This window comes from Chlorocebus sabaeus, chromosome 9, assembly GCF_047675955.1.
Source record: "Chlorocebus sabaeus isolate Y175 chromosome 9, mChlSab1.0.hap1, whole genome shotgun sequence".
In the NCBI taxonomy this organism is placed as follows: Eukaryota; Metazoa; Chordata; class Mammalia; order Primates; family Cercopithecidae; genus Chlorocebus; species Chlorocebus sabaeus.
In genome coordinates, this window is record NC_132912.1 from 97,886,006 (window position 1) to 97,900,756 (window position 14,751).

The 14,751-nt window shown below is 40.7% G+C and overlaps 1 protein-coding gene across 1 annotated transcript in view; it reads left to right on the top strand.

The window, feature by feature from the left end:
• The first annotated feature begins 3,944 nt into the window (after positions 1–3,944).
• LOC103216306 (histone H3.3A-like) overlaps positions 3,945–14,751 on the top strand; it is an 85,316-nt gene continuing 74,509 nt past the window's right edge. Inside the window, exon 1 of the mRNA XM_073019191.1 lies at positions 3,945–4,556. The gene's annotated coding sequence lies outside the window, so the exon portion shown is untranslated. The remainder of the gene's footprint in view (positions 4,557–14,751) is intronic.

Sequence of the window (14,751 nt, forward strand, 5' to 3'; positions counted from 1 at the left end):
TGAGATAAGCATTTACAAGCAGCACCTCCTGAATATACTGTTCAGTGACCGCTATGGACCAAATAAAAGGAAGGACGAAAAGTAAATTCTATGTATCAAAAATTAAGTGCAAAATAACAATGACAAAAACTACAAAGTTTGGTAGAATTGACAATAGTTCTAGAAATTTCTTCATTGCTAGCAAGTATATCAATCATGTATAAATACAAAATAAATCCTTCAGAAGATTTAAGTAGCTTAATTTCATAATACAGCTACATGAATATGGAAATAGCACATAATCAGCATCACAATAGTAAATGAAGAAATGTTTTAGTGGCTCTTTTGCATCAGTTAGGTTATATAATCCTATTAGATAGACCCTGTTAAATCACTGAATCTTAAAAAAACTATATGTGATAGCAATGTTTACAGATGAATTAACCTGAGAAAATTCAGATATTTCCCTAACCAAATAAGAAATAAAGCTGGAATTTGAACCCAGGAAGACACAGCTGACACATCACATCTGCCGATTATACTTAAAGAAGCAATAGGCACCAACACAACAGCAGCAGAAAGGAAAAGGAGTTCCCAGACTAGCAGCCATGTACATGCAGAGCCCAACACAGGACTCGCAATGTTGCTTAGTCTCCTACACTGTTTTTGAAGAGTTGTTGTCAGTGGTGCAGCAGGCAGGGGCAATCTAGAGGAAGTCAGCAGAAAAGTTTGGAGAGAATTTCCTTCACAGCTTCTGTCGCTGCAGGGAAACAAGGCTAATAAGGAGTCGTCAAGTTTATAAGTTAAGAGAGGAGAGTGGGGAACTGACTAGATCAAAAATACCTCAGTCCAGAAATAATGCCATGTCCAGATTCCACAGAAAAGTACATGATATATTTAGATCAGGATCTAAATGTAATAAGATAAATGTTTTTGGTTTTTGTTTTTATTTTTGTGTTTTTTACTTTTGTTTTATTTCTTCAAAAAAGGGGGAGGATACATGTGCAGAACATGCAGGTTTGTTACATAGGTATACGGGTGCCATGGTGGTTTTCTGCAGCTATTGAACTATACTCTAAGTTCCGTCCCCTTGCCCCCAAACCCCCAACACACCCTGGAGTGTGCTGTTTGCCTCTCTGTGTCCGTGGGTTCTCAATGTTCAGCTCCCACTTATAAGTGAGAACATATGGTGTTTGGTTTTCTGTTCCTGTGTTACTTTGCTGAGAATGACGGCCTCAAACTCCATCCATGTCCCTGCGAATAACATGATCTCATTCATTTTTCTGGCTGCATGGTATTCCATGGTGTATATGTACCACATTTTCTTTATCCAGTCTATCATTGATGGGTGTTTGGGTTGGTTCCATGTGTTCACTATTGTAAATAGTGCTGCAGTAACATATGTGTGCATGTGTCTTTATAGTAGAATGATTTATATTCCTTTGGGTATATACCCAGTATGGGATTGCTTGGTCAAATGGTATTTCTGCTTCTAGATCCTTGAGTAATAACCACATTGTCTTCCACAACGGTTGAATTAATTTACATTCTCACCAACAATGTGAAAGCATTCCTATTTCTCCACAGCCTTGCCAGCATCTATTATGTCCTGACTTTTTAATAATCACCATTCTGACTAGTGTGAGATGGTATCTCATTGTGGTTTTCATTTGCATTTCTCTGATGATCAGTGATGTGGGGATTTTTTTCATATGTGCATTGGCTGTGTAAATGTCTTCTTTTAACAAGTGTCTGTTCATAGAGAGGACACAAACAAATAGAAAAACGTTCCATCCTCATAGATAGGAAGAATCAATATTGTGAAAATGGGCATACTGTTCAAAGTAATGTATAGATTCGATGCTATTCCCATGAAACTACCATTGACATTCTTTACAGAATTAGAAAAAAAGTATTTTAAATTTCATCTGGAATCAAAGAAGACCTTGTATAGCCAAGACAATCCTAAGCAAAAAGAAAAAAGCTGGAGGTATCACGCTACCTGACTTCAAACTATACTACAAGGCTACAGTAACCAAAACAGCATGGTACTGGTACCAAAGCAGACAATATAGACCAATGGAGCAGAACAGAGACCTCAGAAATAACACCACACATCTACAACTATCTGATCTTTGACAAGCTTGACAAAAACAAGCAATGGGGAAAGGACATCCTATTCAGTAGCTGGTGCTGGGGAAACTAACTAACCATATACAGAAAATTGAAACTGGACCCCTTCCTTACACCTTTAAAAAATTAACTCAAGATGGATTAAAGACTTAAATGGAAAACCCAAAACCATAAAAGCCCTAGAAGAAAACCTATGCAATACCATTCAGGAAATAGGCACGGGCAAAGAATTCATGACTAAAATGCCAAAAGCAATTTCAACAAAAGCCAAAAATGACAAATGAGATCCAACTAAACTAAAGAGCTTCTGCACAGTAAAAGAAACTATCATCAGAGTAAACGGGCAACTTACGTAAGGAGAGAAAATTTTTGCAATCTACCTATCATGTACATCCGTGTGAAGAGACCACCAAACAGGCTTTGTGTGAGCAACATGGCTGTTTATTTCACTTGGGTGCAGGCAGCTGAGTCCGAAAAGAGAGTCAGCAAAGGGAGATAAGGGTGGGGCCATTTTATAGGATTTGGGTAGGTAAAGGAAAATTACAGTCAAAGGGGGGTTGTTCTCTGGCGGGCAGGAGTGGGGGTCACAAGGTGCTCAGTGGGAGAGCTTTTTGAGCCAGGATGAGCCAGGAAAGGAATTTCACAAGATAATGTCATCCCTTAAGGCAAGGACCGGCCATTTTCATTCTTTTGTGGTGGAATGTCATCAGTTAAGGTGGGGCAGAGCATTTGCACTTCTTTTGTGATTCTTGTTACTTCAGGCCATCTGGGTGTATACCTCCAAGTCACAGAGGATGTGATGGCTTGGCTTGGGCTCAGAGGCCTGACACTATCAATCTGACAAGGTCTAATACCCAGAATTTACAAGAAACATAAATATATTTACAAGAAAAAAATCAAACAACCTCATCAAAAAGTGGGCAAAGGATATAAAGAAAATCAAAATGCCACTCTTTATATCACTTCTGTAAGAGAACTTAATTTTATCATTATCTTCTTTAAAAGTAATATTAGGTTTTTAAATAAGTGTCTAGAATTTTAAAGTTCTTTCTAAAAATAAAATGTTTTTCTTAGTTCAAAAATAATATTTATTTTTATTTGTAGAGTTCTGTGAAGCTTATGATGTACTTTTATGAATATGTTATTATTTGAATCTCATAATCAACCTATGACACAGACAGGTAGTTTTTATCCATTTTACAGAGGAGGAAAATGAACTGATGAGATTCACCCAAATTTCTACTGCTAAGGCAGGAAAAGATACCAACTCTGGTTTAACAACTTGTGAACTCTGCATTGGGAAGAATTTCAATTCAATTACCCTCCATAAATATTTTTTGAATACCTATTATGTAACACATAGACTCACTTTGGACTTAAACAATTTTTTTAAAATTGAGCAGTCACTAAGTCTATAACTTTTTCATAGATAAATACAAATGAGAGTTCAGAAAAGTTTGTCCCTTTATAATCTTCAGAATTTACGAAAACTAAGATTCAAGGAATTTGTTTATTACAAAGAAATGTAGTGATTAGTTATCCAATTCCATACAACTGCCTCAGTACATTTATGTTGTTGAAAGAAGTGCAGATTTAAAAGTAAATGAAAAAACATATATGTGTGTGTGTATATATATATCTCTATAAAATATGTAATATACTTGCTCCCTGTCTCATGTTTGGAGCAATCGCTTTGAAGTAAGAAATTAAGAAAATAACAGAATAATAACATAATAGTAGTAAACATTATAGTAACAGTAAGAAAAATAACAATAGTTCATACAATGAATTGCTGTATTAACAAAGGCTAAAAAGAATTTAAGTAGCCCCTCTAAAGTTAAAGTTAAAGAAAGTACTGTCTGTTTCAAGACACATTGACCGTATCTACCCTCCACATATTTTGTAAGCTCCGTAAACTCCAGTTTCTTTCTTCCCTACACAGCTGCAAGGTCACAAAACAGATAAGCATAAGCTGCAAACCAAGTTTCCCAAAGATGTAAAACATGTTGCAAAAGAGACACAAAGGCCTTTGTTCTTACTTCTGCAAGCCTGCTTATTGCTTCACATAGCTCCTGCCTCAGGATGCTTAAAAGGCCCTGGTTTTCTTTGTTCAAGACTCAGACTTTCAGGACGCATGTCTGCTGAGCCAGTGTACACCTAAAATAAAAGCTCTCCTTCCTCCAGATTGGTCTCTACAGTTTCTTAATTTTCTACAACATTTTGGTGCTGAAACCTGGGACTGGGGATGGCAGGTTTTTGACTCTGCCTGTGGGACTGAGTCTCCTGGACAGGGAAGAACTGGGCCCCTTGATGCCAATGGGAGAGCTTCAACCCAAAAGGGGATTGCCCTCCGTGTCCAGGTGCCCTTCCCAACAGTGGAAATGGAACCAGTAAAGGGGATTGCTGGATAGTATCAGGAAACGAAAGCAGACATCTGAATCACGGTAAGGTTTGGACCCTGAGGCAGAACCCTTCCCTACGGATGGAAGGGGAGCCTAATCACCTCCCAGGGTGTGAGGACTAATCTGACCCAGAAGGACTAGGAACAACGGTAGTTGCTAAATGATTTGGATGAAACTTTCACCCTAACTGACAGGGTGCAAGAGAGGCTTGTGGGTCAGTCAGGAAAGGAAACTGAAAGTAGTGAGAGTGGCTCACCCCTTTTGACTAAAAGTAACTGACACAGGACGGGAGTGGCTCGCTAAGTTGGTTAGGAAAAGAAACCGGAGGTGGTGAGAGTGCCTCACTGCCCCAACCAGGAAAGGGAATTAGGAGTGAGGAAGTGTATGAGTGTGAGAGAGACAGTTCTGGGAAGAACCATTGTAAGGAGTCACGTGTGGGAGGCTGCAGGTTTCTTAGTAGACTCTATAAGCTACCAGCAGTGTAGGACCAACCAGGTCCAATCATCCAATCGGTCCAGAGTGAAAGGAAAGGTGAATGTGCTGCACCGTGATAGGAGAAAGAGCATCAAAACCCACCACATTAGATGTATGTTAACGAACTTTAAGAAAGGCTTTGCAGGAGATTAAGGAGTTAAGTTAACCCCTCAGATGCTAAGAACTCTCTGTGAAATAGAATAGTCCTCTTTTAGTGTTGGCTGGCCTGCCAGAGATACTATAGATAAGGAAACAATTGGGGGTGTATTTAAGGTAGTGACTGGAGTCAGAGGACAGTCAAGGCATTCAGACCAAATTTTCTTATATTGACTCATGGCTGGATGCAGGCTTGACTAGCAGCTTGTGGCAAAAATGCTCATGGTTCGAGTCGAAAGAAAGCAGCTTTGCAGGAAAACACAAAGTTAAAAAAGAAGTCCTAGCCGGGCGCGGTGGCTCAAGCCTGTAATCCCAGCACTTTGGGAGGCCGAGACGGGCGGATCACGAGGTCAGGAGATCGAGACCATCCTGGCTAACACGGTGAAACTCCGTCTCTACTAAAAATACAAAAAACTAGCCGGGCGAGGTGGCGGGCGCCTGTAGTCCCAGCTACTCGGGAGGCTGAGGCAGGAGAATGGCGTAAACCCGGGAGACGGAGCTTGCAGTGAGCTGAGATCCGGCCACTGCAGTCCAGCCCGGGCTACAGAGCAAGACTCCGTCTCAAAAAAAAAAAAAAAAAAAAAAAAAAAAAAGAAGTCCTAGATAAATCAGCTGACTGTGCTGTCAGCTATGGAGAAAAAGGAAAGCTACAGGAAAAAACGGTTTTGCAAGAACCACCAGAAGGAATGAAGATGACTCCTCCATACTTTCCAATCTAGCCCCTTTTACCTAGGCTAACTGCCCCTGAGCAGCCAGGCTCAGATGGATATATACCCTAAGCTATAACCAAGAAGGAGAAATCTAAGCCTTCACTCCAGGAAGTTAAAGTGGAAGCTGAGAAAGTCAGGCAGGCTGTCTCAAGTCTAGTCATGCCTGAGTTATGCGAATACCTGCCTCTCAAGGAACAAGAGGACCCCCACTAGGACTCTGGTGAGGCAACCCAGCTTTAGTGCCTGTAGACTTGCTGAGAAGGGCTTCTGCAAAGGCTGAGAGACAGCAAGAAAAAGGCAATCAATATAGGAAAAATCTCAGAGGTGCTCCAAATTGTAGATGAAAGTCCAAGCCAGTTTTATGAAAGACTTTGTAAGGCATTTCAGTTTTACGCTCCATTTAACCCTGAGGCTGCTGAGAATTAGACATGGTGAATATGGCATTCATAAGGCAGTCCCAAGGAAATATCAGGTGGAAATTTGGCTACTCAGCTTATTGAAGTGGCTACCAAGGTGTAAGTTAACCGAGATCAGGAGTCAAACAAGGAAGCTGATCACAGGCTTAAGAAAGGCTAATTTCCCAACAACAGCCCTTACAGAAAAAGATGCTAGTTTGCAAAGAGGTGTGGATGCAGGCATAAATGCAGTCATGGAAAAGGCCAGTCTAGACGAGGATTTGAGAGCCAGCCAAGGCTAAAGGTGAATGTCCAGAGAATAATAATAAAGAAAATAGTCAAGGCTGTAGGATGAAAAAGCCACTGGCCAAAGGCTACTGCACCCAAGAGGAATCCAAGACCTCCTGCACCTGCTGTAGAAGGAAGGATATGAAGTGTCAAGGAAAAAGGCTCAATTTTGCTTGGAAAGTGTTCAGTATTTAGGCTTCTATGTTAGTCAATGAAAATGATAGCTCAGTACTGAATAAAAGCAAGCTGTTTGTGTGCTTTCCACTCCAACCACCCGGTGATAGATTAAAAAGTTCCTAAAGGAAGCAAGGTTCTGCCACATCTAGATCCCAAATTTCTTGCTCATGGTATAGCAGGAAGAGCTGCAGACAAAACTCCTCAGACACTGAGTTAAAGAAGGAAGGGGTTTATCAGGCTGGGAGCATCGGCAAGACTCCTGTCTCAAGATCCGAGCTCCCTGAGTGAGCAATTCCTGTCCCTTTTAAGGGCTTGCAACTCTAAGGGGGTCCATGTTAGAGGGTCGTGATTGATTGAGCAAGCAGGGGGTATGTGACTGGGGGCTGCAGGCACTGGTAATCAGAATGGAACAGAAAAGGACAGGGATTTTTACAATGCTTTTCCATACAATGTCTGGAATCTATAGATAACATAACCAGTTAGGTCAGGGGTCGATCTTTAACTACCAGGCCCAGGGTGCTATGCCAGGCTGTCTGCCTATGGATTTCATTTCCACCTTTTAGTTTTTACTTCTTTTTTTGGAGGCAGAAATTAGGCATAAGACAATATGAGGGGTGGTCTCCTTCCTTATTCCCCCCCTTTGAGACTCTCACTCATTTTATTAGTGGGAGTTCTCACCTTCATCCTCACTATCTATGTGTTTCTGCATGACAGATCGATAGTGATTCATGTAGTAGACTTGTGCTGGAGCCTTCTGGTGAACTAGAGTAGTAATGAAACCTTTTATCATTTGAATGAGTACAGGTAGTAAACAAGGGATCAGTAAGCAAGTTCCTATAACTACTATAATTTAAAGAGTTTTAAATCCTTCTACACTGGGAACCATTTTCAAACAAGACCTCAGGGTCAAATCTGTGCCACACTTGTACAGGCACATGTGCCAGTTTTGTCATGTCTTTAACTATATATTTGACTACTTGCCCCTGGTCATCTATGTGCAGGCAGCAATGTAAGGTTAAATTTTCTACAGACTTCTCCTTCAGCTGCTATCAAGTAGTCTATTTTGATAGATAGCATTTCTCATCTGAGTTTCTTGCCAGGCCAGAACAGTCAAGGCTTTACCAGTTTTATTAGTGATGATCTCCAAGACAGTTTGCAACCATATGACTCAGCTGAGCATGTAAGTAGGGGTCCAGTATTCCCATGAGCCATCTTGTGCCTAAGTGGCAGGCCCACAGTATTGTATAAATTTTTCAGGAGGCTATTCATCATCTTTTTAATTTCCTATGGCTATGTTTCGTTTTTCACGGGAAGCACAGACAGGGAAGCCCAGGAGTTCACCTGTTTTTATCGGCAGTAGAAAGAAAATTGGTTTAATAGTGTCAATAACACAACTACCTGTCCACTGGTCAGGCAGATTAGCATAGGCTCTATGTCCACATATCCAGTATAGCCCAGTGGGGGCTGTCCAGTCCCGGTTGGATTCTGGGTGGGCCTACGTGGTCTGCAACTTTGGAAATTTACTGAATGGATTTTTCTTAGTGTGGTTTGAACTCCACTAGGTGGCTGTTTTTGTGGTACTATTATATAGTTTCTGTCCCAGGCAACTAAGTCATCCTACAGGATGAGTGAATTTTTTTCTTTCTTTAGCTATGCAATATTGTCCAATAATTGAGACTTTTGGAACTCAGAAATTATCAGGGTGATTCTTTGGACTGGGAATCCATTAGGAACTGGGTCTATAGGCACTAATTCTTGGGCTTCCTGTGGCCATTGATCTCCCATTAAAGCTCCTCCACAACATAACATGAAGTGACTTTAGAGACTGGGCTACATACCTTGGATAGAATAGCATTATATAAACAAGTTTCTTTTAGAGTCCCCGTACACTTATAATAACTATAAAATAATAGAACTGTAGCAATCTTTTCTCCTACCTCAGTGAATTGATGTATATACTGGGAACAGTCCTCAGTCTGAGGAAGGTCAGTTGAAGTCCTTACAGTACAAGTCCAAATTTTAAGGAAAATGAGTCCCACGATGAGTTTCCTCATGCTTTGGCTGTGCGTGGACCAGTCAGCTTCCAGTTGTGACTGGAGCGGGGCTTGTCATCTTCTTCAGAGTCCCTTTGCAGGGGTTGGCGAAGCTGCTGTCATCCACGTACAGCTCCCAGTCTACTGATGTTTAAGGATGGTCTTGGAGGTTGGGCCCACTAGAATAAACTGAGTCCAATACCTCTATACAGTTATGTTCAGCTGGGCTCTCTGATACTGGGAGCAAGGTGGCAGGGTTTAGGGTGTTGTAAGCTCGATGGTTATGTGGGGATTTTCACAGAGCAAGCTTTGGTATCTAGTTAGTCTAGCATTCATTAGCTAATGATGTCCTTCAGCATTTATTAAAGTCAACAGAGCATAGGAGGACTTTATGTTTAGGTTTTGCCCAAGAGTTAGCTTATCTGCTTCTTATGCTAACAGGGTTGTTGTTGCCAGGGCCCTTAGACATGGGAGCCAGCCTTTGGAAACTCCATCTCTTTGTTTTGAGAGATAGGCCACTGGCCTTGGCCAGGACCCCACAGTCTGGGTTAAAACTCCAACTGCCATTTTTTTTTTTCTTTCTGACACATAGGGTTTTGTCAGGTCAGGTAGCCTCAGGGCTGGGGCTGATATGAGTTGTTGTTTTTTGGGTTTTTTTTTAACTCATGAAAAGCTTGTTGCTGTTGGTTATAATAGATATAGTTTATCTAATCTACATTTTTATTAACTGTCACCCACTAAAACATTGACTTAAATCCTGTAGCTAATTGATTTCAAGCTTTAAATTGATTTGGTATTCCTTGCAGGGCTCCAGTTACATCTAAATAGATGTGAGAGTTGAATTCTCTTGCTTTTCAATGTCTTATTTTTTTCTCCCTCTGGTTGATGAAATGCCAGGGTGAAAGGTATAGCCAAATGTACTAACGCACAAGTGCCACTCTAGTTATTTGTCCGAGTGTCCAGTAAAGGTCCACCACAGTACCACCACACATCTGCTCGGGGATGAACAAGGGCTGACTAATTGATAAGCTCTTGAAAATTATTAAGCTCATCACATCCCTTCAGGTCTCAAAGGAACGCTAAGTTTCCTCCCTGTCATGAGAGACATGAAGTGAACTTAGTGTTGGCAGATGGAAACTGGACAGCCTTTGGGGACTGGCCAGCAGGGTGCCAGATTTCAGGATACTGCAGAGAGAGCTTGGCATGTCTTATTACTCCAGGCTGTAGAATCCCGGAAAAAAGCTACCACGCAGCCTATGCCTGGTCGACTGGAGGACCACCTTAGTAGAAGGGGGACAATCTGGGCCTCTGGCCTGCCATGTGAACAACCATAACAATTACTTTTGTTTAACGTTCAGATGGAATATTTGATCCATTTTAACCAGGCATTTGCATCTTGGTATCGTGTCTTAATTGCCAAAGTTTGTTTTAAATCTTTAACTTCTATGATCCTCTAGTAAAATGAATGAATGGTTTTAGGAAATTACAAAAACCAGTTGGGGCAGTCCATCCTTGCTCATTAGTGGTCCACAGAACGTGGAACCAAATATGGTATGAAAGCTCTACATTGGGGGGCAAGACTTCTGTTTGGCAGTGGGGTCTTTATTGAAATCTCCCCAGATTAAATGGTCCTAGTTTACTAATGCCCAGGCTGAGAAGAGTCAGGAGGGACAGAAGTACTTTTCTGAAGTAGAAAGCGGTCTTTGACTTGACAAGTTTCTACAGGGTATAACAAGGCAAGCATTAAATGCAATAGTTTGAGGTGAAATTGTCTTGGTTATGTTAATAACTAGATGGTCAGCAATAGAATGAGGAAAGAAGAAAAAGTAATAGGATAGATGAAAAGAGTTAATTTTTTAGCTTTAGTTTGGTAGGGTTTTCCCCTGGGACTATGGCTCTTGACTCCAGAGGGCGTGGCACTTTCTTGACTCGGGTGTGATGAGTCCATCCTTTTTTGCTGTATGAACAGCAGTCTTAGTGGTTAGCAGCGCAAGGTAAGGTCCTTCCTAGACTGGCTTGAGTTTTTCTTCTTTCCACCCTTTGATGAGAATGTGATCTTCAGGCTGGTGCTCGTTTACCAGAAATTCTAGGGGTAGTGCATGTGCTAAAAGACTTTTAGTTTTGAGGAAAGTGGAAGATAAACCAAGTATATAATTTCTAAGAAATTGACCTTTTGTTTTAAATGTGGGGACATCAACAGTGGAGTTTATAGTCTTTGGTACCTTCTTACTGAGATTTCCTTTAGCACCTATTTTTATTAGTTTTTAGACCAAAGAAAGACAAACACCATTTTATATTTAATAATGCTTTTTGTATGATTTTTATACCAGAGAAGCTAAATTTTACCTTTATATTAGTGTGTTATTAATGTTAAACCTAATTTTAATAAAATCTTGTAGATATATTTATCTAATTTTTAATGTTTGACCATAAGGTAAGATTTTATAGACTCTTTTTAATCTTTTATAATTTTCACTAAAGAGCAGATTGGTGCTTTAAGAAAAACCTGCTATGCTTTTATTTTAATGTCCATTTTACAGAAAAACTGGAAGATACTTACTTAACTTTAGCTAATATGTTTACACACAGAATTTACATACAATTAATGTTTGAAAACTTGCTTAAACCTTTAAAAAAAATTTTAAATTTTTAATGTAGGTAAAAATCCACTCTTATGCCTCCTTATAATCCCTTTACCAAAGGTATATTTTACTTTCCTTCTACACCTTGCACACAAACTCTCTCTTCAATAGTTTTATATTCAGCAGGCCTAATTGCTTTTAAATTATACAACATTTCCTGCATAAATTCTTTTTCTAACACACCTTTTTTAATAACTTTTTTTTCATGACTTTTACAGGCAATTTTACAACATGCCTTAACTTTCTGACTTATTACAAACATTTCTCTCTTTAGACAACCAGTTAATTTATTTCAGGACAAGAATTTACCATATAATATTCTTTGTACATACATTTTGCCCCACTTCCCCCCCCCCCCCCCTTTTTTCTTTTTCCTTAGGATTCTTCTGAACTGGTGAGGTACGCTCACATTGAGGTTTCCTCTAAAAGTTATTTTTCTACTTTCTTTTGTTAGCAAAGCAGTTGCTGCAACAGATTGAATACATTTTGGCCATCCGTAGATAGGTTAAGGATTTTTTGATAGGAAGGCTACAGGTTGTCAGTGAACTCAGTGCTTTCAGGCTACACCTTTGTTTACACTGACAATGAAGTGGTATTGGAGTGTTATAGGGTTACAGAGAATACCTTCAATTATCAATTATAGGTTTTAAATTTACCCTGGCTTTTAAAGGAATAGGGTATATATTTATTTCTTAACTACTTGTAGATATCTCTCTTTCTCTTTCTTTCTCTCTTTGACTTTCCTTTTGCCTCTCTCTCTTCCTCTCTTTCTCTGCCTCTCTCTTTCTCCTCTCTGCCTCTCTCTCTCTCTCTCTCTGCCTTGCTCATGCTGTAGTTCTCTCAACCACTGTGGAGAGATCTAAAACCAGCTGTAACCAAGTGTCTATGTACAGGAACTGGTCTGGGTGTCCTGGCTTTACAGGTTACCTTGTGCCATACCTTTGAAACAAGGGACCTGTCCCAGCTTCCTTCTGATGGCCAACCCACTTCTAATGCTGGCCAGTCTATTTTACACCAAGTTTTAAGTTTTCCTGGTGTCATAGTACTCGATAGTCTCCCTTAAATCCTTCTTTGAAAATTTTCAATATAGTTCCTAGTAGGGTGGGCTTATTTTGTGCCTGACCCATGCTTCCTCAAGAAAAAATACCACGCTCACACCACACACACACAACAAAACAAAGAATGGGTTAAAAGAGCACATATGCACTTTTATGGTTTACACCATACCAGAATCAAAACCAAAATCAGAGTATCAAGAAATCCAAGCCAGGTAAAAACCCAAAACCAAAGTATCAAGCAATCCAAGTCAAGTCAAAAACAAAAACCAAAGTGCCGGTACAGGCACATCATGGGTGATCAGGCCACACTTCCACTCAAATGGAGTAGGCAAGTTCCCAAGACCAGTCCTGTTAAGCAATTCAAACCAAGTCAAAACCAAAACCAAAGTGCCAATAAAGGCACACCATGGGTGATCAGGCCATGCTTCCACCCAAATGGAGTAGACAATGCCAAAGACCAGTATTACCAAGTTTTAGATATCTGGATTCCAAGTTCCAGTTCCTTCCCCATGTTCAACCACTGCATTGATCCTCCACAGGTGCCTGCCACACACTGCTCCACAAGGTGTCCCACTGGGGCAAATGCCTACCTGGGAGCACTCTCAGGTAGCTCAGGCTGGTCAGAGTCCCCCACAGGGATGTCCCACAGGGCAGGCTTAAGCTGCCTAAGGAGCTGCCTTAACCATTCACCAATCACCTCACTTCCCAGTCACGGAACCAAGAAATGTAGCAGGACAAGCCACAGACAAAACTCCTCAGACACCAAGTTAAAGAAAGAAGGGGTTTATTTGGCCGGGAGCATCAGCAAGACTCCTGTCTCAAGAGCTGAGCTCCCTGAGTGAGCAATTCCTGTCCCTTTTAAGGGCTCACAACTCTTAGGGGGTCTGCATGAGAGGGTCATGATTGATTGAGCAAGCGGGGGTATGTGACTGGGGGCTGCGTACACCGGTCATCACAACGGAGCAGAAAAGGACAGGGATTGTTACAATACTTTTCCATACAATGTCTGGAATCTATAGGTAACATAACCAGTTAGGTCAGGGGTTGATCTTTAACTACCAGGCCCAGGGTGCAGTGCCGGGCTGTCTGCCTATGGATTTCATTTCTGCCTCTTAGCTTTTACTTTTTCTTTTTTTGGAGGCAGAAATCAGGCATAAGACAATATGAGGGGTGGTCTCCTTCCTTAATGGTTAAGCCATTACATAAAGCCACAAAAAGAGGAAAGAAATAGCCCCTCCTATAGGAAGCTGATTAGAAGGTTTTAAAATAAATCAAAGAAGACTTAACTCAGGCGCAAGCTTTAAGACTGCCAGATCTAACTAAGCCTTTCTTTTGTGTGTCCACGAGTGAAAGAGAATAGCCATAGGAGTTCTAACTCAAGTCATAAAGTCATAGCATCGCCCGGTGGCATACTTATCTAGGTAATTAGATTCTGTGGCACTTAGATGGCCTCCTTGTTTTAAAGCACTAGCTGCCACTGCTCTGCTGGCACAGGAAGCTGGTAAACTGACTTTAAGACAACAACTAACAATCCAAGTACCACACTCAGTTATGAAAGTTATAACTTTAATAAACCTAAAGAGGCACCATTAGTTATCAAATCCAAAAATAACCCAATACCAACCAAAGGCTCTTATGTAAAAGTCCCTGCATAACTTCAGAAACTGTAAATGCCCTAATCCAGCTACTTTGCTTCACATCAAGTCAGTGCCAGGAGGCCCCCCTTCATTGCTGTGTGAATGAAGTAAATGAAGTGTTCTCAAGCTAGACAGATTTGACAGATCAGCTCCTCAAGGACCCAGATATTGAATATTTTGCTGATGGAAGCAGCTTCATACTGGAGAAAGTGTGCCAAGGAAAGTGTGCATGGTGATGTTAGACTCAGTAGTGGAGGCACAGTCTTTGTCTACAAGAACTTCTGCTCAAAAGGCAAAGCTAATAGCTCTAACAAGAGCTCCCTGGTTAGCAAAAGACCAGAAGGCAAATATTTACACAGATTTTAAATATACTTTGCTACTTTGCATGTTCATGAAGCTATTTACAGAGAAAGAGATTTCTGAACTCCTGGAAGTAAAAAGAAAAAAAAGTATAAATAAAAATTCTACAGCTCTTAGACACTGTATGAACCCCAAAACAGGGAGCAGTAATGCACTGCAAAAGGTACCAGAAAGCAGGAACATTAGAGGCTAAAAGAAACAGAAAGGCAGACAAAAAGGCAAAGCAGACTGCAATGACCACTCCGCCTTCTAAAGAAGCCTTAGCTATGCCTCACCCCCCAGAGATTCCCCTCCCAGAGGCCCCAAG